This window comes from Parasteatoda tepidariorum, chromosome 6 (assembly GCF_982258835.1).
Source record: "Parasteatoda tepidariorum strain Cologne lab strain chromosome 6, Ptep-v5.0, whole genome shotgun sequence".
NCBI lineage: Eukaryota > Metazoa > Arthropoda > Arachnida > Araneae > Theridiidae > Parasteatoda > Parasteatoda tepidariorum.
This window is the reverse complement of record NC_141760.1, coordinates 40,708,535-40,722,399: the sequence shown is the minus strand read 5'-3', so window position 1 is coordinate 40,722,399 and position 13,865 is coordinate 40,708,535. Positions and strand designations below refer to the sequence as shown.

Sequence of the window (13,865 nt, the reverse complement as noted above, 5' to 3'; positions counted from 1 at the left end):
ACTTAAGAGAATTGATACTTGAAGGTCTTGGCTTACTCGAAATAGAATGGAAAGAACAGTTGCTAACGTAAACAAATTATACGTTTTAACAGCCAATGAGGATCAAGATATCCACACTACGTCATTTGCAGGTATCCCATTACAACTATAAAATACTTTAAAAATGCTCAAATTCGAAAATCGTTTGCTTAAGACAAAGCATTATGTTTCTATTTGAAAATATTTATATTTCTGTGTATTTTACTAAAAACTAGTTTAATAAACTGGAATTCACGCCAATTTAAAAAAGTTATTACTTTAATATTGAGCTCTAAAAGTGTTAAAAAGTATGTTGCATAGTATCCAAAGAAAACTTTTGCTCTTTATGAATTTATAAGCAACTGAAACACATTTTATGCATGCTTACTTTGCTTACTTTATTACCCTGTAGAACTTGGAACGCGAATAAGAGAATGTTTTATGAGCATCACTTTTTTTTTCAAAAATGAGAAACAATTTCCCCAAAATTTCCTTCTTGATTTGATTATTTTCAGTTTAAAATTCAATAGAGCCTGAACTTATTCAACATTTGGAATACAAAAAACTTTATACTAAACAAGATGACGGCCAATTGAAAAAAAAATTCTCTAAAGAAAGAGTTGTTAGAGCTCAAAACTTTCGTTTCAGTTCAAAGGCATTTAAATGAGAAGCTATACTAAAAATGTGGCAAAATATAAAGAATAATTTCAGATTGAATAATATATTGTTTATTAAAATAAATATATTGTTTACTTCTTTTTTGTAATTTAGATTGTCATTATTTTCAACATGAAAAAGGGCCAAATATTTTAACTCCAATTTTCAAATTCTTCAAACAAATAAACTTTAAAATAGAAATGTTTTTTGTATGTCGACATTTGGTAATATTTTATCTCAATAACAGTTAGTTAAAGAATAACATTTTTCAATGTAACACATGCATATTATTTTTATAACAAACACCTGTACAAATTTTTAATGAAGTTTACGAAATTAATTAAAAGGAGCAAATAATTTTTTTCCCGTCTCAACCACAAATCCGCGAGAGTAAGTAAGAAATACATAAATTCAACCCTAGCAACTATGGCAACCTCAAAAATCATATGATAATATTTTGTTTTCTAATTGTCGCAGCTAATCTCTTAATTCTGGATATATTGCGACCATGGTGTACTATAACTATATGATTTTTGTTACTAAAAAATCTAAATGGAATAATAAAATGTAAATGAAGACTACAAAAAAAGTGTTTTTTTTTCTCCTTTGAATGAATATCGCCATTGGGAGCGATAAAGTGTTTAAAATAGAAAAGGGGGCAAATTTTCACACAAACATCGGGAGCAAAGCACTCATCTTTGCTTCGCTAAACTGTTTGATAAACGGATGGCTTAGCTGATAGAGGCCGAAGAAAGCATCTTCGCTCTCTAAACTGGTTGGTATGGCAACCAAGCCGCGGTTTACGGTTATGGATGTAACGTCAGCATTTGGCAATTACCGTACGGTTGCGGTTTTGGAGACCGATTATTTCTCGCGTTTTCTAAATAAATCCTTTTTGGGACCCTGCGGAATTGTTGGAGTGGGTGTGGAGAGTGAGTGGGGGATTTGGTAAATAGAACGAGTGACGAATGAGATAATATGAAGTAGCTGGTACATTCTAGGAGTGAATAGAGCAAGTAATGGGTTCCCACAGCGCCCTCTACCGACGTACTCAATAGACATGGCATGCACACAATTCAAATTCCCATGGTTGCATTAACTGGACCATTACATAAATATAGCCTTTGCTAGTGGTTGTTCTCTCCCCTTTTTCTGGAGCTGCTACCGCTCGAATTTTATTTGAATTTTTATTTTCCTTTTTTTTCTTCTTTCCTTCTCTTCTATTCCTTTATTTCGGATTTCATTTATTTCACCCTGCAGAAGCTTTTTCTCTTTGTTTCTTTTTTGCGCTTTATTTATTTTTTTTGAAAATTCTAAGTGCAATTCTCCATTTTTATTTTTTAAAAAAAAAGAAAGCTGGGTGCCTTTTTTAAGCACATTTACAAAAGGGAAACAGGGGAGAGGATTTTTAGTTACATTTGCAAAGACTGTTTGATGTTCGGGAGAAATATTTTCCTCATTTTCGTTTCATTTTTGCATATACATGGGATTTTATGTTATTGTTTATTTTATTCTCTTTTCCCATTTTTATGATATTTAGTGATAATCAACGTCTAGCACGAAATGTAAAAATATTTTATGAGAGTGAGTGTTGTAAGAAATTGCGGGGAAATATGCAATTTTTATGGTTGTAAACTGGCATTTTATTATGAGAAAAAAATGCTTAAATTGCTTTTGAATATCCTATTAATGAAATAAACAATACGTTTTGAATACTAAAACGTTGGCTCTAATATTTTTCTGCAAAATACTTTCTCATACGTTATTAGCGTGGAAATAAAATAAAACCTCGTATTTACGAAAACAGGTAAATGATGAAAGTAGTTAATGATTATGTTTTTAAAAAATTGTTTTGATGAGAAAAAACTTAAAAATAAGCATTCAGCATTTGATTCTATTTTGTCAAAATTGCAAAGCTTAAAAAGTCTTTTTTTTATTATTCTAAGAAGTTCTTTTAGTCATACAACTCTATGTTTATAATTCTGTTATATTCTATTATTATTCGCTTGTTTTTAAATACTAGAAATGCTTTTAAATTAAATCATTGACTTCTAAAGTGTTGGAATTTATATATTTTAGGCGGCTCACATAATTTAAGACTGACAATTTTTTTTAAGATTTCGAATTGCTTCTCAAATGCAACATTAATTTGTAAAGGAGCCTCGGGTAAGTTGGAACATTTTTCTACAAATGTTTTTTAGAATTTTATTTCTATTAGCGTAATATTGCAAGGCTAATACCTTGCGACCATATTTAAAGAGTCTCGGTGAATCAGGGGATGAAACATTCCCCTCCCTATGAGGTGACCCAGGTTCAAATCCTAGCGGTAATTGGTATATGCGAATTCTGCTCAAGGCTCGCACCTACCATAGTGCTGACGTAAAATATCCTTACCGGTCGTCAACGGATCATGGGTTAGAATCCCCTTACCGTCAGATAACAATGGGAGGTTTTCGTGGTTTTCCTCGCAGTGTAACGTAAATACGGGATAGCTCCATCAAAAAGTTTTTATGAAGCCTAGTTTGTCCCACAACTTGATCCAGAAGTTCCCTTGTATTTTGGATTGGGTACAAAATTACAAGGCTACGAAGTTGAACATTGTAGTCATAAACTCAAAAGTTAGTCGGCTGTTCAACGACGATTATAAAATGAAATAAAACCATATTTAAAAGCCACTGTGGCTCAGGGGATAAAGTGTCTGCCTCCCAAAGAGGTGCCCTGGATTGAATCTGAGAGGTAGCTGATTGATACGAATTTTGCTTCCGACTCATATCGAACACAGTGTTGACTTAAAAAATCCTCAGTAGTAGATGGATCATGGGTTAGAATCCCCTAGCCGTTGGGTTGACCGTGGAAGGTTTCGGTAGTTTTCCTCTTCCTGTAACGCAAATACGGGAAAATTCCAACAAAAATTCTTCCTCCAAGGTCAGTTTGTCCCAATGCTTGATCCAGAAGCTCCCACTTCTTTTGAATTGGGTTCAAAATTTGAATGCCACGGAGTTGAACATTAAAAGCCGTTAACGCAGAATCAGGTAGGCTATTCAACGATAGCTAAAGAATAAAATAAAAACCATACTAAAAAAATTAAATTTGATGGTTAATATTAAAATATGATTTTTATAAATTAATTACTATAACAAGTAATTCTTGCCTGGGTGAAGAGAATTTTAAAAGTTAAAATGCAAACATAGTTTCCGAAAAGTATTTTGTGATTCAGATTAGTCGGAAAAGTGAGTGGAAACAGGACTTAGACCAGTGTCCAATTTTCCTTGCAGAAGGCTAGATGCCTGACTCATTTTTCAGCGTTTAAAAAATCACTTACATGTAACCCAATGATGGTTTCAATGCCAAAAATATCCAAGCATGGTTGGGTGGTTGGGAAGCGTAGAGCGGAGACCGAGTGATTATTACCACCATCCACCCTGAAATCTAGTATGCATTTGGATCATCACTAAGGATAAATCTTAGACAGCCGTTAATAATTCATTAGGAGAAACACTGGGGCGGTATTAACTAAAAAGAGAGACAGTCACTCGTGTGCTTGGATTATACCCGACTTCAATGTCAATTAAAAAATTACTGACTCCCTCCCTTGAATTGTATAGTATGAACATTTAAGAGATAATAAAAATTCGTGTACACTGTTAAAAATTCCGGATCAAATTATGTTAAAAATTACCGACACTCAGAGTGGCTGTATTTTTTTACCGTAAAATCCATTTTTACTGGAATATGTTACTGGACAAAAAAATCCGATATAACGTAATTTTTACAGCAATAATTACAGTAAAATTACTGAATCACTCAAATTAAATAAATATTTCTGTAAAAATCACGCTGTAGTATTTTCCGTTAAAAATTGATTGTACGGTAAAATTGATTTTACGGATGGTGCCCCTAAAGTGCCGGTATTTTGTACTTTTATAGTGTAGCGGGAGTATTTATTTCCTTATCACGTTCACTGCTTTTACCATTTCAATAGCAACTACATACTTCCTTTTTCTATCTTAAATTCCAGAATAAAAAAATAACGAATTACTCGTATGTAACACTTATTAATTTAGACACGCTAAATATATAATGCCAAGAAACTGAAGTGATAAGATATTAACTGATTGAAGACTTCATTCGCTTCATAATATAAAAGTTTTTTGAATATTTTTGAAACGAATGATGTTTTCATTCAGGTATATAAAACGTGCTTTTACATTTTTTTTACTACTTTTAATTTTAATTTTATTATTAATTTTATATTATTTGAATCACTCTTTTAGAGATTTAGGTGTTTTGTCAACATTTCAAAAACTTACGTTGACTAATTGAATTTTTATTTGGTTTCAATGAAATAGTTACATTTATATATCAAATTTTCCCCACCATGTCCTGCGCATGATGCCTCACCGTGGCAGAGGGGGGTCACTGAGTGGAATGGGTGATGTACATTGAGGAGTGATGTACGTCATGAGATCTAAGGTGGTGTACGTCAGGAGATCATTCTCCTGGTAGGGCCACCCAAAGCTTGGAAGCCATTCCATATACCCAGTTAAATCATACAAGCGAAGAGCCATGTCAGACTTTTCCTTCGGGTGCTCCGGGTCTTCTGGAATAAAGAAGCTGCTCCCCATCTTCTCCATGATTTTCTATCCTTGGTTGTCTGGAATTTTCCTTGGAGGACATCTTCTTGCAACTAATTTTAGTGTGTGACCTTGCATTTGGACTCATCACTTTGATATAGATTAGGCTATATTGTGAAGGATTAGAAACAACAACAATATATATCAAATTTAATAAATTTAGAACTGATGAAGAGAAGATCAATTCTTAACTGAAGAAGGGATGACTCAAAAGGAAGTGAAAAAAAAAACATTTTATCTTCATTTAATTTTTGTTACACATATGTACTTAAAATCCCTCGCGGAAATTATCATCAGCATTCATAAGAGGATGCAATGCAATACAATAAAATAAACTGCTAAATGATAACGATGATGATTATATTACAATTATAATTTATAAGGCGAATATAATGAATAGAGCTAAATTTCAAAGTATATATGAAATTTTTGGTATGTATGATAACATCTTAGTGTGTGCCTTCTTATTACAGAAAAGTTTTCATTTTCTTTGACGGAAGAAGAAAAGGATTAAGAGACTCATGGGCTGATAACTACCCGAGGAAAAAAAAAAGGCTGCGAGCAAAACCATTTTATTTCTAGCTTGTTTTCGAAAGGAGTAAAATATATGGGATTGCCAATACTTATTAACAGTTATACCATACATATTTACATTTGCAAGTTCACAAAATATATAAATTATTATTGTTAATAAATAATTATAGTTATAAAATATTTTACTACTATGAATTATAAAAGTAGTACAGTATTTTCTTTGACAAAGTTCGACGAGCTATTCATTTTGATGAAGTAATAACAGTTTAATTAACAATAACAACGAATGAATTTATAATAACAAATTAATTAACAGATAAATGAATAAAATAAAAGTAAAAAAATCTTCTACAAGACTTTAGTCCAAATTATTAAAAATTAAGGGACTTGGTGGAGGAACGATATTGCGAATCCAAATACACAACTATTAAACAATTACTGTTTTTTTTTTTAACATTTTTTTATTTTTTTTTTTTATTTGTGAAATTTTGAGAATGAGTAGAACTTTTACCCAGCTCCTCAGTTAGTTTTTAAAGTTGAATCATTGATAATTTATTTAAAATCACATTGTTTTTTGTTCTTCAAATAAATTAGTTTGCGATAATAACTAATTTTACCACAACAGATAATTTTGAAATTAAAAATAATTTTTCTTTAATGACAAATAGTTAACAATAATAAAAATAATTTTTAAATGACCATTTTCAAATTCAGAGTGAATTGTCTAAATCATAAGAACACAACCAAACTAAATGGCCCACTGACAGTGGGTTTTTGACTAATTTTCCAATGCTGAAATGAATGAAAAATTCCAAAAAGAATTGCTGGATAAATAGGTCTTGAGAAAAATAAATTTTAAATTATCATATCAATTTTCATAAAAAATTGTTTTTGTATTCGTTATTCCTTAAAATAAGTTAATAGAAAAATGAATTAAAAAAGTAAACTTAAAAAGTTTTAAAAAGTAATAAATTAATTTTAGTATTTTCATTTTGAATTTTTGAACCATATACTCAAATATCATTAGTATCTGAACAAATATTTTTATAGGCATATATAACTATCTTTACTATTTTTTATAGGTATAAAATAGGTTATACGAGGACAAGAAACTCGACTTTGCTTATCCCCATTTAATAGCACCACTCATTTAATATTTTCTGTTAAAGTAACGAGCTTTTTTTTTTTTTTTGTTAATGCATTTCAAACGAGTAAATTTTTGAATTTTCTATATTTTAGATTATTAATTAATTTTATTATGCATAATACATTCACTATAACATCTGGTATATCATTTATAAATATTGAGTAACAATAGAAATCATTAGTATGTCTAATTTGTGATAAGCAAAAGAGCAAGTTAGCAAATCAGTGACTATCGTCGAATCTATGAAAAGAATTTTAATGAATCAGCAATTGGGCGAATACAACGAATTGACTTATTAAGTTATATATACTATATAAAAAGTTTACAAATCTATTATTTGTGTTACGTAAGTTATTTGTGTTTACTGTGTATTTTTTTTAGAAAAAATCATGTCTCTCATTTACTAAACGAGGAAGTATAAAGCACTAAACCAAAAATAATATTAATTAGTTAGGCGATTCAAGATGAAGCTAAAGCTGGTATTAAAATTTTGTTCTCTATTAAATGTAAATTTGGAGATTTTTTTCAGTCGTAATAGTCAGTTTTAACAACAACAACAAAAAAGAAAAATTTTATTATTAAGTCTTAAAACTTTAGCAAAGTATTTGTAGTGTATAAGAAAAAGTAGAGTAATTAAATTTTCATATGAATGGTAATTCATGAAGAAGTTAAAGAAGCTTCACTTTCAGTCTAATTATTAATTTCAGAGTTCAGTGCTTATTTAATAATAGAAAGAAGGGCAATTTTACTTACTTATAGATCTTATTTTTTATACAGCAGTAATTGACTGCATATTTAAACTTTTAAAATTAGTATTACAAAATATTTTAACCTATTTTTACAGAAATTTCTTTCTTTACATATTTAAATTATTTTTACAAAATATTCTAAAACGTGAAAAAGAAACACGCAAATTGAAATAAATTGTAAAGTAAACATAAAATTTAAAATAAATATAAATAAACAAATTTTTTTCTAAGCCAAAACATCGGAGCTTTTTAAAAATGTTTGTTTTTGCTCAAAATCTATGAAATCAGTGATTTTGTAAAAGATAATTAATTAGGCATAACACTTCCTTTATTTCTAAATAAAGTGCTGTTCAATTACATACACGCAACCCCGAGCGTTAAGTTTCGCAAAACACGCAACTTTCAACGTAATCAACCGTCAAAAATACTTAATAACACATTTCAAATAACCCTACTCTACCCAGAAAAATAACGAAGAAAAAGCGGAAGTTTAATTTAGCACTTTAATAAGCGAGAAACACCGGCTATGAAGACAGGTGCCACTATTTAGCTATCTCCGCAGACGATATTTTTCTAATTATTCCTCTTACATATTTCACTTCACTTCTTTCTTTCTTTGTGATGCAATTTTTATTATTTTATTTGATGAAAGAGGGAGAAAAGTAATCAGGCGTAAATATGTCGATAATAATTGCTCTTACCCGGCACTATGCGTGGCAACAAAATTAATTAAAAACAGAGATTCTAGTAAAACGTGCTAAATTCTTCGCCTCTAAAGTTACAGCAGACGATTCTTTTCTTCTAGTTTTTAATTGATAACCTTGATTGCTTTGAGGGTGATGCCATCCAACTTAAGGAAAATATCTCCCTTTTTCGATAATTATTGCGTGAGCTGTTTCGGTGCTCTTGATGATTTTTAAATGCTTGGAATGTCTTTAAAAGGAAGGGTTTAGAAAGAATTAGGTTTTAAAAGAATGAACGTTTCTAAATGGAATCTTCTTTACTATGATGTATTGTTCTGCTTAGAAACCAGGTTTTATGGTTGGCAATATATCAAGGGGAAATATTAAAGCTAATGTTTTTCTTCGTACTAAATTTCTAAAGGGAAAAAAAAGCCACTTTAAAGAGCTTTAAGTTTTTTAGAATTAACTTCTGTGTACAATGTAGAAAAAAAATCTAAAAAGGAGAATTTAAAATGGGTATTTAGGTTTTTCGAAAGAGTTGATTTTCAAATTTATGATCTCGCTGAAAATATGCTTGATAACTTTCCGTTCATTCACTTTAAAAAATTTGAAATTTCTTAAAGCCTAAAATTCTTTTAACTTACCGATCGCAAGTCTTAGCTTAGAATAATATTTCGTTTTTCTTCCGTTTTCCAAAATACTCAGTCTTTCTACAGTCTAGTGATTGACGAGATTCTTTTTTAATTTCCTCTCTTATTTCTTCCTTCCTTTCTCCTGTCTATCAACTTTAATTCCTTTTAAAAATGAAACTTAAAAGAATACAAAATGCTTTGAATACGGAACTTTTCTTTCCTCTTTATTTTCTTCCTTTTTTCAATTTTACTTATGCATAGAATTCCCACTTATGATCGAAAACTTACTGTATGATCAAAAAAATTTTTAATAAAAAATAATGAAAATGGCACTCAAAATTTGTGTTTGTAATAATATTTTTCATAATTCTAGGATAATACTTTCACCATACTAATACGAGATTGGGATACTTTTTTGTGAAAGTTGAATTAGAATATCTTGTCTGAAGCCAAAAAGTACTTACACTTTCATGAGCACAGGAGGAGGAATTTCCTACTGTTGAAGACTAAGTAAGAAGAGAAAAAACTGTATGAACTACCTTTAATTTTTTGAAAGCATATTTTATTTACACTCATTTCTCACACAGATATATATATATATATATATATATATATATATATATATATATATATATATATATATATATATATATATATATATATATATATATATATATATATATATATATATATATATATATATATATATATATATATATATATATATATATATATATATATATATATATATATATATATATATATATATATACATATATATATATATTATATATATATATATTATTATATATATATATATATATATATATATATATATATATATATATATATATATATATATATATATATATATATATATATATATATATATATATATATATATATATATATATATATGTAACATAAAAAGCCTTTTATTAATCTTTTTATGTTAGTTTCTTTCTATAAAACAACTCCTACTTTATTCCTAATTAATTATTCTATTTGAAATACTTTCTCACACTTTTAAAAGCCACATCCTGTTCTTAAATCTATTTTTAGCCAAAGTATGCATACATTTAAATAAAGATCTTTTTTCCCTTTTAAGCCGTGGGAATCACTCGAGCAAGTTCATTAACCAATTGTAATTTCTGAGTTTTCCCTCTTTTCCCTAAATAGAGACATTTTAGGATTTTTTGCAAGATTTTCCCTACCAGAAAGACTGTTTGCTGATGGAGTAAACATCACTTCTTCGCTCCCACTCAACTAAGAATGATCAAATAAAAGTTAGTCTGATTTAATTAAAATCCTGTGTCTGTTTTCCTGCTCGGTCCGACTGCATCATTTTACAAGCCGAGCAGGATTTTAAGAACTGATGAAATGGGCACAGGATAATATTAAATGCTTCTTCAAAACATTAAAAAAAAAAAAATAACTAAAAGAACACACTTCTACTATGTTAGAAGATTTGAGCCTATTAACGAACGGATCGAAGACTTCACAGAGAATGCTTAGCAGTTCATTGCCAATGCTGCGAAATTAAGTGGATTTGGATGAACCTTGAAAGCATAGTCTGCAAATTTATCAATTTCGGCGTTAGTCAGTGACTCATCTTAACGAAGAAGATTGGTTATTCCCCTTTTCAACTAACTCTTCTCGTGTTTACTCTTGGAATGGTGCGACTATGGAGAAAACAGTAAGAAAGAAAAAAAAAAATGTTTCGTTTACCCTTTTCGAGAATTCAATGCCTCTAAAGACCATCTGTTCCATATTTGTGAGTTCCTGCTTATTTCAAAGTGACAGCGATTCTACATTTCCAGAAGTTCATCTTAATGGCTACGATTCTGTTCGCGTGTACAGTTTAGTGATAATACAGTGATTCGCGCAGTGATTCCCAGTGTTTAGTGATAATCCTCGATGGAAAATTCTTCAATGGTATTCATATAATGAAAAATTACTTCGATCCGTGCTTTTACTTCGATCCGTGCTTATAATAATTTACAAATATTTTTTGATTATCAAAATAAGTGGTGTTTGAACAGCGAAAATAATAATAGATTTTGGTTATATTCGGAAATTTTTTTTCTCATTCTTGATATTTCATTGTGATGATTATTAATTTTTATGATTATGAATTTTTCATGATTATTAATATTTATTCATTGTTCTTATTTTGATTGTTTATTTATGCATTTTCAAAAACTTATAATTATTGAAATTTACTTATTCTTCGAGAAATATTATATTATTAAATTGATTTAATATTATTAGCATAAAAATGTTAAAGGATATTTAGTTTCGTTTTGATTATATTATGTGTTGTAATATATGATCAATTGAATATTTTTTTTAAAATTTTGCTTTAGTGTTTATCGTAAGGTAACGATAAATAAACAACTATGAGATTTAATTTACTTCTAAATGCTATATTTAATTGTTAAAATTTATTTTGGTTATTTGAATGCCCTTACGGAGTGGCAAAAATTACAAATTTAAAATGGATGAAAATGCCAAAAGCAATATAGATAATTCTGAAGAAGAATTGAGTGATAATTTACAAAAATTAAGTATGGATCAAAGTGTACAGGATAAACCAGACATACTAGTCTTTGAGCCGGACATTGGTGTTCAATTCACATCCTGGCTCAAACACTTCGAAAAACAAACTCTAGATGCTAAATGTAATGACGAATGGAAAGTTAGAAATTTTCAAAAATTCATTAAAGGTTCAGCTTTGAAATTATATATTAATAACTGTCTTAATTGTAATTCATATCAAGAAATAGTTGAAATTTTTAGAGAGCATTATTTTTCACCTCTCTTTGGCTTAAACGATTTTCAAAATTTAAAATTTTCTGGCCAAGCTAAAGACCTTAACTCATATTTTACTGAAAAGGTAGAGTTAGGTAGAAAGATAGGTTTAAGTAATGAACATATAATTGAGGGTCTATCTATAGATTTGCCTCCCCAAATTAGGACACTTTTGGTTTTAAAAGAACCCAAAACCCCGATTGAATGGCTCACAATTGTTTCGAAAATAATTCATGATGTACCGACGGTCTTGCCCCAAACTGAAGAATATAATTTAACTCCACATTCAGTAACTAAATTTCCCCCAGCTTATTTAATGTTTGGCACTCTCCCATTTAATCATCCTTTATCTGAAGAAATTTTTCCACCAATAGAAGAAGCAAGGAAAATCGCAGTTGAAAGAACAAAACAATATCATGAAAAAAATAAAATTTATTATGATGCAAGATTCACTCATATTGAATTTTCCCCTAGTGATACTGTAATGTATGAAGATTTTAAATACCCCAATACTAGGAAACTTACCCCAACTTTTTCCGGTCCATATATAATTCTTGAAAAAATTTCTGATGTTAATTATAAAATAAATAAAAAGAATATTCATAATAAAGAAAATACAGAAATAGTTCATATATCAAAATTGCGAAGGTACCACCCACCTGACAAACTGAAATTATGTCACGAATAAAAAACATGTAATTATTTAAATGGAATTGACTATATTTTATATTAAATTTAATGATTTTTCAATGTTAAAATAAAATTAAAAACACCGAATGTGACAACATTACACATGGTTCAATGAACATGTGGTCCCCTTTTTTCTGGAAGATCCGACCTTTCAAATTTTCTTCTTCAAGTTCAATGTTTACCCAATCTAAAAGGATATGGGGCGATGGTAGTTTCTCTCTGTGGTGAAAACCAAAAAAAATTTAAACTTAAGCATCTATTGAAACTAGGATCTTCCAGCACATCATTGTTGAGACTAGGGACTGTTTTCCTCCTTTTGGGGAATACAGCCCCTAATCCAGCAAAAATTTTCCCCTAACAACACTGAAATCTTAAACTTCAGATTAAAGACCATTGTGTCAAAATTTTTTTATACATTTTATTTTCAAGATGTACAAATCCTGAAGAAAAATTTTTTTGGAAAAAGTCAATTTGTATTTGTATATCTCATATCACTTGTATTTTCATATTTTTTATCTTTCATGTTTTTGAATATTTACATTTTAAAGAAAGTTTTTATAAATTTTCTTATGAATAATAACTTTATTTACAGTGATTTTCAAAAAGGACTGAAAAAACTTAAATCACAAAAAACTATTGAAAATGAAGATCTAACACTTCATTTTGATGGTAGCGCTACATCAATTTTTTTTTCTCGAGACTTTCATGAAATTTTTTTTATATTGTGTACTTATATGTATTTTTTATAATTCATATTACTTTGAAATCTTGTTAAAAGTGCAATTTGATTTTTTTTATTTTAATTGTGTCATCATAGGGAAAGTTTTGCAAAGGGATAATTTAAAAAAATTTTAGATATTAGTCAAAATTTTTCGGCGAGGGGGGATGTAACATAAAAAGCCTTTTATTAATCTTTTTATGTTAGTTTCTTTCTATAAAACAACTCCTACTTTATTCCTAATTAATTATTCTATTTGAAATACTTTCTCACACTTTTAAAAGCCACATCCTGTTCTTAAATCTATTTTTGGCTCAACTATGCATTTAATTAAGAGCAGGACATATTTCCCTTGCTTTGTGTGGGAACGCGCGATTTCTTTCATAAACCAATAGTAATCCTTATCACTTCCCTTTTCCCCTCAAATATAACAAAATAGAGGGAAATTCCTTTGCTACTTTCCCTAAGATAAAAACTTAAGCACACAGTTTTTGAGTGCGATTTTGAGCTCCGCCTTTGCTAGAAAATGTCTTAAATATACTATGTGAAGCTAATAAAATATTTTTTGCCTACCAACTGCTATCTGCGTGGC

General features: G+C 29.1%; 1 long non-coding RNA gene across 1 annotated transcript in view; it reads left to right on the top strand.

Annotated features, from left to right (window-relative positions):
• LOC122271474 (uncharacterized) overlaps positions 1 to 13,865 on the top strand; it is a 123,823-nt gene that overhangs the window by 94,405 nt on the left and 15,553 nt on the right. The window contains exon 3 of the long non-coding RNA XR_006226389.3: positions 9,428 to 9,564. This is a non-coding gene — a long non-coding RNA (uncharacterized LOC122271474). The remainder of the gene's footprint in view (positions 1 to 9,427; positions 9,565 to 13,865) is intronic.